Here is a 16,171-nt window from a genome sequence, read left to right as displayed (position 1 = left end):
GTGGACAAATATTTACACTGTTAATATTCCTCCCAGAATTCCACAAAGAGATTTGTGCCTTTTTAATGGTACTGTGCATTGGGGGAAAAAAAACAAATAATTTGAACTTTCAGAGATTACTGGACACTGGCTCTGAACTAACAGTAATACCAAGAGACTCAACACATCACTGTGGTCTACCAGTCAGAGTAGGGGCTTATAGAGGTCAGGTAATTAGTGGAGCTTTGGCTCCAGTTTATCTCACAATGGGCCCAATGGGTACCTGAACACACCCTGTGATTATTTCCCCAGTTCTAGAATGCATAATTGCAATAGATACGTTCAGCAGCTGGTGGAATCCCCTCATTGGTTCCCTTACCTGCACAGTAAAGACTACTGTAGTGGGAAAGGCCAAGAGGGAGCAGCCACTAAAACTGCCTCTACAGAAGAAAACTATAAACCAAAAGGAATGCTGCATTTTTGGAGGGATTGCAGAGATTAATGCTGACATCAAGGACTTGAAAGATGCAGGGGTGATGATTACTACTCCCCACTCAACTCTCTTAGTTGGTCTGTGCATAAAACAGATGGATCTTGGAGAATGACAGTTAAGTAAGCTTAACCAGATGGTGATTCCAATTGCCGCTTTTCATTGCTTGAGCAAACTAACACATACCCTGGTACCTGCTATGCAGCTATTGATCTGGTAAATCCTTTTCCTTCATACCAGTCAATAAAAACCATCAGAAGCAGTTTGCCTTCAGCTGGCAAGGCCAGTAATATACCTTCACTATTCTACCTCAGAAGTAGATCAACTCTCCAGCCTTACACGATAATTTAGTTCACAGGGATCTTGATCACCTTTCTCTTCAAAAGGATATTATACTGATTTGTCATATCAGTGACATTATGCTGATTGGAAGTAGTGAGCAAGAAGTAGCAACTACTCTAGACTTAACTCATTTGCATGTCAGAAGGTGGGAAATAAGTCAGACAAAAATGGAAAGACTTTCTATCTCAGTAAAATGTGTAAGGGTCACAACCCCCTCGCCCCCTACTGCTGCCAAAAAAATAAGAACAATGCCTAATGGGCCTCTTTGGATTTTGGAGGCAACATGTTCCTCATTTGGGTATGTTACTCCAGACCATTTTCCAAGTAACCTGAAAAGTTGCTAGTTTTAACTGGAGCCCAGAACAGGGGAAGGATCTACAACAGGTCCAGGCTGCTATGCAAGCTGCTTTGGCTCTTGCATCATGTGATACAACAGATCCAATGGTGCTTAAAATGTCAGTGGCAGGTAGGGAAGCTATTTGGAGCCTCTGCCAGGGCCCTGTAAGTAAATTTAGGCATAGTCCTTTAGGATTTTAGAATAAAGCTCTGCCATCCTCTGCACATAACTACTGCTTTTTTAAGAAACAACTGATGGCCTGCAACAAGGCCTTAGTAGAGACTGAATGCTTAATCATGGGCCACAAAGTTACCATGCAACCTGAGCTGCCCATCATGGCATTTTCTGATTCACCAAGCCATCAGGTTGGGCATATACCACTTCAAATGGAAGTGGTATATATGTGATAGGACCTGAGAAGGCACTAAAGGCACAAAGAAGTGGCCTAAATGCCAATGGTGTCAACTCCTGTTACGCTGCCTTCTCTCCCTCAGTCTGCACTTACGGCCTCATAAGGAGCTCCCTATCATCTTAGTCCATTTTCTGTTGCTATATCTGAATTACATGGACTGGGTAATTTATAAAGAGTAGAAGCTTATTTGGCTTACAGTCTTAGAGGCTGGAAGGTTCAAAAGCATGGTGGCAGCTTCTGGTGAGGGCTTTTCATACTGCATTATAACATGATGGAGAAGTGGAAGGAGAAGTGGCTATGTGTGAAATGAGCAAAACATGAGGAGTGGTGTCAGTTCCTAATACCCCTAGCCCAATCTTATGGTAATGAATCAAGTTCCATGACAGTGAGAACTCATTCCCCAGAGAATTAACCTGGTCCTTCAAGAGTGACAATCTCATTTAATGACCCAGTGACGACGACAACTTCTTCTTTTCTTCTTTTTCTTCTCCTTCTCCTTCCTCTTCCTCTTCTTCTCCTTCTCCTTCCTCTTCCTCTTCTTCTCCTTCTTCTTCCTCTTCCTTCTTCCTCTTCCTTCTTCTTCCTTCTTCTTCTTCCTCTTCCTTCTTCCTCTTCTCTTCTTCCTCTTCTCTTCTTCTTCTTCTCTTCTTCTTTTCTTCTTCTTCTTCTCTTCTTCTTCTTCTCTTCTTCTTCTTCTCTTCTTCTTCTCTTCTTCTCCTCCTCCTTCTCCTCCTCCTCCTTCTTTCTTCTTTCTTCTTTCTTCCTTCTTCCTTCTTCCTTCTTCCTTCTTCCTTCTTCCTTCTTCTTCTTCTTCTTCTTCTTCTTCTTCTCCTTCTCCTTCTCCTTCTCCTTCTCCTTCTCTTCTTCTTCTCCTCCTCCTCCTCCTCCTTCTTCTTCTTCCTTCTTCCTTCTTCTTCTTCCTTCTTCCTCCTTCTTCCTCCTTCTTCTTCCTTCTCCTTCCTTCTTCTTCTTCCTCCTTCTTCTTTCTTCTTTCTGAGACAGGGTCTGACCCTATCACCCAGGCTGGAGTGCAGTGGTGTGATCTTGGCTCACTGCAACCTCAACTTCTTGGGCCCAAACAATTCTCCCACCTCAGCCTCCTGAGTAGCTGGAACTACAGGTGTGCACCACCATGCCTGGCTAATTTTTTATTTCTTGTAGAGATGGGGTTTTGCCACTTAGCCCAGGCTGATCTCAAACTCTTGCAGTCAAGCATCTTTCCTCCTTGACCTCCCGAAGTGCTGAGATTATAGGCATGAGGCACTGCACCCAGCCACAATGATTTTTTAAAGTTCCTACCTCCGAACACTGTTGCACCAAGAACCAAATTTCTCACATATTAATTCTGAGGGTACACTCAAGCTATAGCACCTATGATCAATTGATAGGAGAAAAGATTACTCAGATCTAGTTTACAGATAGTTCTGTATGATATACAGGAATCAATGGGTGGAAGTGAGCGTTGCACCATTCGCAATTACCCCTAGTGACCCAGTAGCAAAATTTTTTCCTGTTCCTATGTCCCTATTCTCTGCTGGCCTAGAAGTCTTAGTTCCAAATGGAGAAATGGTTCCATCAGGAGACACAACAATGATTCCATTGAACTGCAAGATAAGTGTGCCACCTGGACACTTTGGACATTCCTCTGAATCAACAGGAAAAGAAGGGAGTCATTGTGTAGACTGAGTACAGTAGATTGCCTTCCCCAGTATGGCTGGGCTTCATCCAATCCATTGAAGGCCTGCATAGAACAAAAAGAAGAATAAAATAGAAGTCACTCTTTGCTTGACTGTCTTCCAGTTGGGACATTGATCTTCCCTGGCTTTGCCCTAGAACTTGTGCTAGAACTTACATCATTGGATCTACAGGTTCTCAGATCTTTGAACTCAGACTGAAACTTACACCATTGGCTCTCCTAGTCCTTACCTGCTGGACTCAGAAAATAAGTATCTCACTGGCTTTCATGGTCCTCCTGCTTGATGACTGTAGATCCTGAAAATTTCTAGCTTCCATAACCATGTGAGTCAATTTCTTCTAATAAATATATATCTACCTTTATATCTTCATCTATATCTTTATCTTCTATTGGTTCTGTTTCTCTGGATAATTCATACCAATATATACTTTGGTACCAAAAAGTATTTGTAGTACTGTTGTAACAAATACCTGAACATGTGGAAGTGGCTCTGGAATTGGGTAATGAATAGAGGCTGGAAGTATTTTGAGGTGTATGCTACAAATATGGATGTTAAGAGCAATTCTGATGAGCTCTCAGATGAAATGAGAAACATATTTTTGGAAACTGGAAGAAAGATGATCTTTGTTATAACATGGAAAAGAATTTAACTGAATTATGCTTGGGTTCTAGTGTTTGTGGAAGGTAGATCTTGCAAATGATGACATTGGATATTTAGTTGAGGATATTTCTAAGCAAATGTTTAAGAAGTGGCTTGGTTCCACCTAACTGCTTATACTAAAATCTGATAAGAGACAGTGGAAGAAGGGATTGTTGAAGGATAAGTTGAAGAAGGAATTGTTAAGCAAAAAGGAACCAGAATTTGAAGATTTGGAAGAGTTTCAGCCTATATATATTGCAAAAAAATGAAAAATATTCAGAAGAGAACACCAAGGGTGTGCCTGGACTGTCATTCAGTGAAGAGCTTATGAGATTATATAAGCAGAAGCACTGCCAGTTTAAACTGAAGGAGATGCAGACAGGACAAAATGAAGGAAGGTTATTAGACTCATTGGGATTTGTGGGGGGAAAGATGAAGGAGTTTTTTGGCTGTGAACATGTGCTATCCTTCAATAAGAGGGAAAATGACCCTAAAGGTAATTCAGAAATTAACAGAGCCACCATCTTGTTTTCAATAGGTCAGATGCCCTCTTTCTTGAAGCTGTGAGGCCAGGACCACTTTGTTGTGCTGTGGGATCAGAACACGTTGAAGAACCTTGGGGACAAGGTCGCTGCCTGGAAGAGCCATGAATGCAGGATCTCTACTCCCATGGTTTTCGAAGGTAGGACCCTAGGAGAATCAAGTCAAATAATTATTCTTGAGCCTTAAGATCTGATGGAATGTATCTTGCTAGGTTTTAGATTTGTTTGTGACTCATCACCCTTTTCTTTCCTATTTTTCTCTCTTGTAATAGGAATGTCTTTCCTATGGCTGTCTCACCATTTTAGAAGCACATGACTTGTTTGGTTTCACAGATTCAGAGGTGAATCTGGAGAGAAATTTTGCTTCAGGATGAATTGTACCTTGAGTCTCACTCATACCTGATTCAAATGATATTTTGATAAGACTATGGACTTTAGACTTTAGAGTTGATGCTGGCAAAAATTCAGACTTTTGAGGCTGTTGGGATGGAATAAATGTACTTTGTATACAATAAGAATATAAATTTTGGGAGGCCAGGGGTGGAATATCATGGACTGAATGTTTCTGTCCTCACTGAATGTCATGTGTTAAAACCCTAACTACCAATGTAATGTGGTTTGAAGATGGGGCCTTTGCACAGTAATTACGGTTAGGTGAAGTCATGAGGATGGGAATCCTCATGATGGGATTGTTGTACTTCTAAGGGGAAGATTTTCTCTCTCTCTCTCTCTCTCTCTCTCTCTCTCTCTCTGCTCCCCACTCACCAACTCTACTCTAGGTGAGCACAGAGAGAAAGTGGCCATCTAAAAGCTGGAAAGATAACCCTCACCAGAATTCAAACATACTGGCACCTGATCTCAGACTTACAACTTCCACAAATGTGAGGAAAAAATTCTGTAATTTAAGACATGTAGCCTTTGGCTGGCATTTTGTTATGGCAGCCCAAGCACACTAAAACAGTCAATTAAGTTTGTAGTGTTATTCAGATCTTCTATCACTCGTCAACTATTTTTTTTGTGTCTATTTGTCCTGTTAATTAGTAATAGAGGTGTGAAGTCTCCAACTGTAATTGTATATTTGTCTATTTCTCCTTTTAGTTCTATAGATTTTGCTTTATGTATTTGGAGTTTTATTGGGTGCATATACATGTAGCATTGTTATGTCTTTTTAATGAATTGACCCTTTTATCATTATGTAATATTGATGTTAATATACTTTATTCTGAATACCACTTTAGCTAATATTAATATAAGCACTGCAGCTTCTTTTAATTAATAGTATACTTTTTCCATTCTTTAACTTTTTCCTTTGTCTTTATGTTTTAAGTAGATTTATTGTAGACAACATACAATTGAGTTTTACTTGTTTATCCAACCTGACAATGTTAGGCTTTAGTTGGAGTGCTAATTCCAGATGTATTTAACGTAAGTATTGATATGTTTGGGTTTAAGTATACCATCTTGCTAAATGTTTTCTACTTGTCCCATTGGTTCTTTTGTTTTTCCTTTCCTCTTTTAGTGCCTACTTTTGAACTGAATATTTTTCATTATTATATTTATTTTCAAAATTGGCTTATTATTGGTTTCTCTAGGATTTAAACATCTTTAACTTATCACAGTTTACTTCCAAATATATCACTTTACATTTGGAGTATAGTAGCTTTACCACATATACTTCTATTTCCTTTCTTCCAAACTTAGTGCTATTTTTGTTATAGTTTTTACTTGTATGTGTATTATCAACCCTGTAATATATTGTTACTATACAGCTTTAGACAATTATATTTTAAAGGAATTCAAAATTTAAAATGTCTTTTATACTTAATCTTATTTTTATCATTTCTATGCTCTTCATTCTTTCACACAGATGTAATTTTCTATCTGGTATCATATTTCTTGTGCCTAAAGAACTTCTTTCAATATGTTAGTTGCAGGTCTGCTGGCAATGAATTCCCTAAGCTTTGGTTGGTCTGAGAAAGTTTTTATTTTATCTTTATTTTGAAAGCTATTTTTTTGCTGGATATATCATTATCAGTTTATCATTGTGCTTGTTTTATTACTTTGAAGATGTTACAACACATCTCCTGAACTGCATAGTTTCTAAAAAGAAGTCTGGTATGATTCTTATCTTCCCTATGTAATGTTTCCTTTTTCTTTTTCTACATCAAGATTTTTCTCTTTAAACTTGAATTTCAGCAGTTTGACTACAATTTTCATAGCTATGTTTTTAACATTTTTATTTATATTGCTTAGAGTTTTCTGGGATTCTTTGGTCTGTTTTTTTGTTGTTATTGTTTTGTTTTTTTGTTTTGTTTTGTTTTGCTTTGCTTTTTGTTTCTGTTTTTGCCTTAAATTTATTTCAGACAATTCTTGACCATTACCTCTTCAAATATTTCTTTGGTTCTTGCTGTCTTCTTATTCTGGAGATACAAGTCCATGTATATTAGAATACCAGATAACGTGTACAAAATAACATTAGACACTGAGCTAAATAATATTTATACCCAGCAGTAGGCATGCTTCTTCTTCTGTTAGATCATGAGTGTTTGGGCAGTTAAGGCTCTCTGAAATGTACATGAGCTGGGTTTAAGTTAGCTGTTGTCATGTTGATATATTGCTATATTCAGTGAACCCTAGGCTTCAAATTTCTCCTATGGTATATGAGTGTTACCTTGTCCTTAGTGTGAGGTCTGAAGTGCTAGAGGAATTTTCTAAATATTTCTTCACTCTCAGCTTTCAGCAATTAATGTATGACTTTGCCACTGGGGGGATTTCTTTCCATGTTCTTGTCCTTACCCTAGCCTAGAGACTTCTGTTGCTTGTTATTCTGTTCAAGACTCATGCTGGAGTTGGAGGCTTTCACTTCTCCTGTTCCAGCTTTAGTTTCAGGCAGGTCCTGTGCTCCTGAGCCTGATGTCAGTTGTTTTGAATACCTTCATGTCTCTCCCATGACAAGCCTTTGCCTCCTTTTCAGTCCATGGTTTAAAGTGCAGGTAGGTTTCCTGTACTTCCCTCCCTGCTGAACGGGTGAACTCTGCCTCCACCCCCAGCAATAACAGGCCTCTTCTTTGTATTAGTGCAGGATCCTTGGCATGAGAAAATTTTCTACCACTTTCCCAGAAGTAGCCTACCTTTGCCTGGAAATAGGGACATGACAGGGTTTCATGTCCCTCCCTCAGTGGCAGATTCATTTTACTTCATGTAAAAGCATTGTCATGGCTGGGATGTGAACGTGTTCTTTCTATTATCTCAACAGTGACAGATTTTACTTCCTATCTGAGAACATTCTGGGCTGTGGGGAGTAGCAGCTGCTCACCATACTGTACTCATGCAGAGCCCATTGAGAGATGAAATCCCATAGACACTCCTGCTCTTCTCTCAAACCTTAGCAGGCCCTGTACACCTGTGCCACCAAGAGGCATTCTCTCCAGCTTCCTACCTGCCGTCAATCTTTCTGATGAATATTCAGATGAGACCCATCAAGAGCCCCATGAGTGGGTGCAGGTTTCCCTGTGCCTATGGCACCCGGAGATTCTACACTTTCACACTAGTCCACACTTGTCCTTTAAGAATGTGCTACATTTCAACTGTTTTCATCCTACTGACTCCAATAACGGCCTCCCTTCCTTCCTATTCTCCCTAAAAGGTGAAACATTTGAGTGTCCTATGTTACCTATAAGGAGACTTTCACCCTTAGGAATTTTGTTCAACTGATTAGCCTCAGCTCACTGATGAACTCAAAAACTATTTTGTAGATTTTCAGGCTTTTTTTTTTTTCCTGAAGGCAGTGTAGATTATTTTCGAGTGTAGATTACCAACTTTTCCTGTTTTGGTGATAGTGACATTCTTTTGCAGTTTCTGTATCCTAAGTGAAAGTAGAACTATATTCATTGATTTAACAGATATTCAAATCAACAAATGTATACCTAGAGGACCAAGTGATGTCTGAAACTTAACATATACATAATGTAACTTTTGATTTGCCCCAACCATTGCCTGTTCTACCCTAAGCCTATCTCTGTAAGTGGTACCACTGTGCACCTAATTGGTTAAGCCAGAAACTGAAGTGTTTTCTTGATTTTCTCTTCTTTACCTCATACAGCCAATACAACAGTAGCCACTATAATTATTGATTCTATTTCCAAACTAAATATAAAATCCATTTACTTATTTCCATTATTGCTGTGACTAGTGTGATCCAAGCTGTCATCATCTGTTGTCTGGACTTCTTTGTCAACCAGAGGGTCTCACAGCTTTTACTTTTGTCCTTGTAGACTACATCATCCACCTGGCAGTGAAAGTTAAAACATAAATCTTACCATATTCTAAAAATATAAGTAAAATTTGAGCATGTCAAATCCCTGCTCAAAATCATTCAATGTTTCCCCATTACCTTTCTAAAGGCAACTCAGTCTCAACTCCTCACCATGACCTGCAAGGCCGTGAATGATCTAGCCCTGCCTATTTCCACAACTTCATTGGGGACACTTTCTTCTTCACTCACTCATTCATCTGTTGAGGAAAGAGAGGCACTTTTAACTTATACAAGTTTGAAGAATCAGAGCAGCTGTGAACATATCCCAGAACTCTGAAATTTCAAAAGTATAAAATGTTAATCCAAAAAGAATTCTAAACTTTAAATAATCTTCTTTTTGGTTATTTTTTATGGCATAGGTGCATTATTATTTCATCACTTTCAAAACTGACACAGTTTCCATAGTTAACTTTGAGTTATTTTTGTGAACTGACTATTGAACGAAAGCTCTCCATTTGCTAACAACAGTGTAGTGTTCTGAATCTTTTAGCTCTTATTGAAAAAATGTTCCTTTGTTATAGAGTGCAATGTGGTTTGTTTTGGAGGGAGTAAAGGAGGCAGGATGTCTGTCTTTGCTTGGTTTCCTGGCCACTGCATCTCATTTGAAAACAGTCTGCTTCAAGCAATTAAATCTATTCCTGGGAAGCCTCTATTTTTATATATATTTTTAATTTTTAGACAAGGTCTTGCTCTGTTACCCAGGCTGGAGTGTGGTGGCACAATCATAGCTCATAGGAGTCTCAAACTCCTAGGCTCAAATGATCCTCCCACCACAGCCTCCCAAGTAGCTGGGACTACAGGTGTGTACCACCATGCCTAATTACTTTTTTTTCAAAAATTTTTAGTAGAGATGAGGTCTTGCTATGTTTCCTCAGGCTCGTCTCAAAATCCTGGGCTCAAGTGATCCTCTGACCTCAGCCTCCCAAAGTGCTGGATTACAGACATGAGCCACTGTGAACCCTCTATTTGTTTATGTTTTCTTTTTTCCTTTCTTCCCTTCTCCCTTCCTTTCTTTCTTTTCTTTTTAGACAAGTAATTTGACATTAGGAGGTCTTGAATGTGATGGCTTCCTCTGGCAATAGTGCCTTTTCTGTCACTGAAGGTGTTCAGTTGGGCAGAAAGCATGGCCACTGGAATCATTCTTTCATTAAAGAACAAACATTTATTAAACACCTCCCTTTGCCAAGCATTGGGACACTCAGTAGGAGTTCAAAGATAAAAAAGCATGCTTTTAGCAAGTTTACATTTTAGTGTCAGACATACAGTTTTAATACAACTGCTCTTTATTCTAATGGGAAATAGAAGATTCAGCCATTAAACTATTATGTGGTATAGAAGACCTTTTAAAATAGACTGATTTCTGAGAGTCTGTGATTTCACTTTAAGGCTTCTGAGGGATTTTTAGCAAGGAAAAATGAGAATGGTTTCTGGTTATATTAATTGTGAACTTTGTGAGCCTTGAGCAAGTCTCTAAACTTTCTGAAGCTCAATTTGTTTTCTTACATTTTAAAAGAGAATATTTTGAAGAGAGCTAAATGGAATACTGCAAATAAAGTTCCAGTGCCTATTAAGTGGAGTAAGGTAGAGCAGTGTTTACTGAAAATGAAAATTAGATTAAAGGACAGACACTTCAGGGCCATTTTTTTCTCCTTCATATGAGTGAGTGTGGATGCAGTAGGGAGAGGAGGGTGTTTTGTAATAAAGAAGTAAATGGAAAGAAAAATGTGAAGATCTAGTTCACTGCGGGAAGCACTGCAAATATAGACTAGTGATGGGCAATGAACTGCAGGATCTGAGCTAGTTCTGAGGCAGTGAGCCTCAGCTAGAACATCCTGTATACATCCCAGAAGGATGACGACGTTTAATGTGTCAAATTGTATGTAACTGATGTCAGTTTTATCAGGCTTTGTTTGCAATCATAGAGAATCCAGAAAAGTTAATTTTAATACTCTTGATATTGACAGAGAAATTCTTTTTAAAATGTAAAATTATTTTATTATTTCTCATTAAAGAAAGAAGAATAGGGCATTCCTGGCCTTTTTTTTTTTTTTTTTTTGAGACAAGGTCTCACTCTGTCACTCAGGCTGGAGGGCAGTGGTGCGATCATGGCTCACTGCAGCCTCAACTTTCAGGCTCAAGCGATCCTCCCACCTCAGCCTCCTGCATTGCTAGGACTACAAGCACATGCTATCATGCCCATCTAAATGTTGCATATTTGTAGAGATGGGGTCTTGGTATGTTGCCTATGCTGGTCTTGAACTCCTGGGTTCAAGCAATCCTCCTACTTTGGTCTCCTAAAGTGCTGGGATTACAAATGTGAGCCACTATGCCCAGCCCCTGATCTATTAACATGTTAGAAACTTGTTCTTCGTGAGGCTATTTCATAATAAATTATGAGTATGTTGCAGCATTATACAAATTGCAAGTGCTTTCACATGGATAATCTCATTTTAATCTCATTTTTATCACCCCCATTTTACATATGAGAAAATTGAAGCTCAGAAATGACTAGTGTGAGGTCACACAGGTAAGATATGCCAAAGTTGAAACTTGAATTCTGGTCTTTCTTGTCATGCTGCACATAAAATTATGAACTGTGCCTCAGATTAGGAGAAGATCAGAATTTTCAATGAAAATACAATTAAAATTGGATTAGTATGTCATTCTATTATCAGTCGTAACCATAATTGGCTAATCATATAAAAGCTGTTACACTGTCATCTAATTCAGTCCTACTGGACAAATGCTATTCTATTCTATTCAATATGATGTTACTGAAAACTTCATGGAATAGATTGAGCTGGAAAGATTAGACAAACAACTCCTCACTTAGGGTGCACACACGCACACGCACACACACACATCCCCACACACTTATACATCCCTACTAATTTATTTAAATATAGAACTGTATATAATAATTAAAATAAGCAATTAATATTTACATATTATGTTATTAGTTACTTTTGAACACTCCAGCATAAATAATGTAAACAAATTAACTTTAATCAATACTTTAGGGGCAGTTAGTTACAGTACAGTAATAAAAAATGTTTAACAACCAACTCTGGGGAGGAGTAGAGTTCTGATTTGTAGCATTTGCTGATTTCTGTCACATCAATACTCTCATCATGGCTGGTTTCAGGCTCCCAGTGTGAGGTCACCTAATGCAGGAATACAGATGCTGCTGTTTAAATCTGCACCGGAAGGTTCATTGACGAGGGTAAGGGATGTTGAGCATAATTTGGGGAGATAAGTAAAGGGTGTCCAAGATATGTCTGGCTGAGAAAGGATTACACAGGCATCTTTGTCCTTGAAGGAACAGTATTGAAGGAGCCATCAAGCCCAGAAGCCCTACATCTTCAGAGTATCCCCTGGGTCTAGAACTTTGGTTCTATGCCTCCCTATTTAATCAATACTCTATTACCTGATCCAATTACAAGCTTTGCTCATTCTTCTATTAGATTATTACTGTAAAACTTGTTGGAGTGCTTAAAAGATAGATATCAGAGACTGACTTCCTCAAGCCAGGGCAATAGTTTCTATGACTATTTTGAAGCTAGCTGGCTAATAGATATTTCTATGTAGCAGAATATTGTCTAAGATTTCCTTTATTACACTTACTACCTAATGGTGAGGTAAGGGAAGAAGTCATAGCTTCCATTTCTCTTTTATCATATTACCAAATATTGAGGTAATGGATATTTACCAAAAAATCTGGCAGTTGTATAGGGCCAACTTGGTTTATTACATCAATTTGCAATATCAGTAAGTACCTACTAAGTTTGGGGCACTGTAACATGATAAGATCCTTGTCTACAGAGAGCTTTTAGGTGGATTTAAAAATGCAGTGTTACCATTTCTATTTATAATGTGTGAAAACAAAGTGGATGCCAGATCACACACAAGCCAGCAGAGAATGGTCTTGTTTACAATACTGGAATTGTGGTCAAGGTGAATACACACAGTCCTTTACTCTCTTATCAGAGAGCAAAGGTTTAAAGAAAAACCAACAAAAGTGTCCAGGTACTTTTTTTTTTTTTTTTTCTTGAGACAGGGTCTCACCTAGGCTGGAGTATAGTGGCACGATCACAGCTTACTGCAGCGTTGATCTCCTGGGCTCAAGCAATCCTCCCACCCCAGGCTTCCGAGTAGCTGGGACTACAGTCGCGCCACCACACCCGGCTATTTTAATTTTTTTGTAGAGACCAGATCTCACTATGCTGTCCAGGCTGGTCTTGCACTCCTGGGCTCAAGAGATCTTCCCACCTTGGCCTCCTAAAGTTCTTGGATTACAGGCCTCAAACTCCATGTCCAGCCTCGAGGTACTTTTTAACTATAGTGATTATGTGGCATTTTGATGTAATGGCTCTAAAATATTGCCCCTGAATTCTTGGAAACTTCTTCCTTGTAGAGGTTGGGTGTGGTCTATGTCCTTTTCCCTTAAATCTGGGTTTTTGACTACTTGACCAATAGTACATGGCAGAAGTGTTGCTGTGGCAGTCTCTTAAAATACAGGTCTGGAAACTGGCACATGATCTGGTAAGATCCAGAACTATATCCCAAGAAACTGGCTATTTCCACTTCCTATCTCTTGGGATATTTGCTGTTAGAACCTAGTCTCTAGGCTGTGAGGAAGCCTAGGCCACCTCATGGAGAGGAACCAATAGGCAGCATCAACTTACCATTCATGAAAGTAAGCCATCTTGGAGGTGGGTCATCCAACCCCAGTTAGGCCACATGGAGCAGAGATAAGCTGTCTCTGCTGAGACCTGGCTAAATTGCAAATTCTTAAATAATTATTGCTGTTTAAGTCACAAAGTTTTGGGGTGGCTTGATATACTGCAATAGAAACCTGGACACCTACTAATCTATTCGTGAGAAGAGACTATCAGATGCTTCTCAGTACCATTTTTCCTGTTAGCTGGTGAATCATTCCTTTGGAGACAGTCTATAGATTTCTCTTGTGTTTACTCCCTCTTGGGGGACTTCCCCACTTGTACCTGGCTCCTATTTGGCAGGAATCTGTAGCAGACAAATCCCAAGCTGAAGCAGGGATTGGGGCTGAGCTTCTTTGACCAGTGGAAGTTTGCATAGCTTAACAAAGAGGTAATTTCTGCAGGGATGCTTTTGGTAAGTGAGATGCCCATATGTTGGATTGCATAATTATTTTTTCTTCCAGTTTGGGATCATCAGGTCATCTGACTGCTAATTCTTCAGGTATGGACTTCTCTTCCAGCTCTGTGAATCTGTAGAGTCTGAGATGAGACTCTAGAGACAAAAATTGTTGCTGTGTCACCAATTGTGTGAGCTCAATCAAGCCATTTGACATTACTAGGAACATAATGGGATTAAGATACTTAGAAGCCCTACACATTGAACATATGATATTATGACCCCAGATGTAATGAAAGCAAATACAACAAAATTCTGATTTTTACCAAGGTGACTACTTGATGCTTTTCTTGAATTACCAAATGTCAAATTTGTTAATTTTTGTTCTTTTGGTGTTCCTAATTAGTCTACCTAGTGAATAACCATTGTCTAGGCCTCAATTGCTTCATCCATAAAGTAGATAAGTAGATGGTTTGATCTGTTCAAGTTCTTTTGCATCTAAATTTTGATTCTGCAATCACTTTTATTCCATTTCCTTTGTTTGGTATGTTTTTTTTCCCTCTTTGCTATAGCTTTATTGAGGTATAATTGACAAGCAATAAACTGAAAGATCTAAAGTGTACAATTTGAGAATTTTTGACATACTTATACACCCATGGCCATTACCATAATCAAAACAGTAAACATATCCATCATCTCCACAAATTTCCTTGTGTTCTTCCCTTTGCCTTTTCTCACCCCAGCTTCTAGGCAACTATTGAGCTGCTATGTGTCCCTATAGATTAGTTTGTACTTTCCAGAATTTTATATAAATGGAATTCTAGAGTATGTATTCTTTTTTGTCTGACTTCTTTCACTCAGCATAATTGATTTGAGATACAGACATGTTGTTTCATGTACCAGTAGTTCATGTTTTTAAGTGCTGAGCTGTATTCCATTGTGTGGATATGCCACAATCTGTTTTTCCATTTACCTGCTGATGGACATTTGGGTTGTTTGCAGTTTGGGGCTATTAGGGATAAAGCTACTGAAGCTACTGTGAACATTCACATATAAATACTTATATAGACACATGATTTTATTTTTCTTGGGTAAACAAATACCTATGAGTGGAATGGTTGGATCATATGGTAATTACATATTTAATTTTTTAAGAAACGGCCACACTTTCCAAAAGTCATGGAACCACTTTATTCTCTGACTGGTAGTCTGTGAGAATTCTGGTTTCTCCATATTCGCACCAATATTTTGTATGGTCAGTTTTTAAAGTTTAGAAATTCTAATAAGCATGTAGTGTTATCTCGTTGTGTCTTAAATGTACATTTTTGTAGTAACTAATGGTGTTAAAAAATCTTTTCATCTGCTTATTGGCTGATATGGTTTGGCTCTGTATCCCCACCAAAATTTCATCTCGAATTGTAATCTCCATGTGTTGGGGGAGGGGCCCGGTGTGAAGTGATTGAATCATGGCAGTAGACTTCCCCTTTGCTGTTCTTGTGATAGAGAGTTCTCATGAGATATGATGGTTTAAAAATGTGTGGCAGTTCCCTCTCACTCATTCTCTCCTGCTTCACCATGGGAAGGTGTGCCTTGCTTCCTCTTCACCTTCTGCCATGATTGTAAGTTTCCTGAGGCCTCCCAGTTATGCTTCCTGTTAAGCCCATGGAACTGTGAGTCAATTAAACTTATTTTCTTAATAAATTACCCAGTCTACAGTAGTTCTTTATAGCAGTGTGAAAATGAACTAATATGTTTGCCATCTGTATATCTTTTTTGGTGAAATGTCTGTCCAAATATTTTTTCTAGTTCTTAAAAATTATTACTGATTTTTGAGAGTTTAAAAAAAATATTCTGCATAAAAGTTCTTTATTAGATATATAATTTCAAATATTTTCTTGTAGTCTGATTTATATTTTAATTCTATTAAGATTTGATATGTTCTTAAAGAGGAAAAAATCTTAACATGTGAAATATTTTACACACTTAAGTTCAAGGAGCAGCATAGGTGGATCTGGGAAGAAAAAGATATTAGCAAACCATTCAATGGTTTGGCATTGAATGCCTTTGTGTAAGATTTTCTTTAGTTAGCTTTTATTAAGTGACTTTTGTATATAAAGTATTGCAGTATAAGCAAACATTGTAGTAAGTAATGTTTAAGCTTGAATTCTGGGCTTTATGCACATTTTTCAGAACAGCCACCAATTTAGAGACTCATGGTTTCTCTCAGTATTATGCCTGGTCTACAAAGAGTCTAAGCTAAAACACCCATGTGTGATATTTATATATCCCACATCATCATACAC

This window comes from Trachypithecus francoisi, unplaced genomic scaffold, assembly GCF_009764315.1.
Source record: "Trachypithecus francoisi isolate TF-2019V2 unplaced genomic scaffold, Tfra_2.0 Lachesis_group11, whole genome shotgun sequence".
Classification (NCBI taxonomy): domain Eukaryota; kingdom Metazoa; phylum Chordata; class Mammalia; order Primates; family Cercopithecidae; genus Trachypithecus; species Trachypithecus francoisi.
Note: the sequence above shows the minus strand (reverse complement) of the source record.